The following is a 577-nucleotide window of genomic DNA, read 5'->3' on the forward strand; positions in this document are numbered from 1 at the left end:
ATACATGAATGGGCAGGAAGCAAAGAGATACAGACCCTTAGAAAATAGGCGACATGTTTAGATAGAGGATCTGGATCGGCGCAGGCTTGGAGGGCCGAAGGGCCTGTTCCTGTTCTGTAATTTTCTTTGTAGAGAATTCCAAAGGTTCATCACCCTCTGAGTGAAGAAATTTCTCCTCATCTCGGTTCTAAATGGCATACCCGTATCCTGAGACTGTGACCCCTGATTCTGGACTCCCCAGCCATCAGGAACATCCTCCCTGCATCTAGCCTGCCTAGTCCTGTTAGAATTTTATAGGTTTCTATGAGATTCCCTCTCATTGTTCTAAACTCTAGTGAATATAGGCCTAGTCAACCCAATCTCTCCTCATACGTCAATCCTGTCATCCCAGGAATCAGCCTGGTAAATCTTCTTTGCACTCCCTCCATGGCAAGAACATCCTTACTCAGATAAGGAGACCAAAACTGCACACTATACTCCAGATGTGCTCTCAGCAAAGCCCTGTATAACTGTAGTAAGACTTCCTTGCTCCTGTACTGAAATCCGCTTGCAATGAAGGCCAACATACCATTTGCCT

The sequence above is a fragment of the Heterodontus francisci genome, chromosome 28 (assembly GCF_036365525.1).
Source record: "Heterodontus francisci isolate sHetFra1 chromosome 28, sHetFra1.hap1, whole genome shotgun sequence".
Classification (NCBI taxonomy): Eukaryota; Metazoa; Chordata; class Chondrichthyes; order Heterodontiformes; family Heterodontidae; genus Heterodontus; species Heterodontus francisci.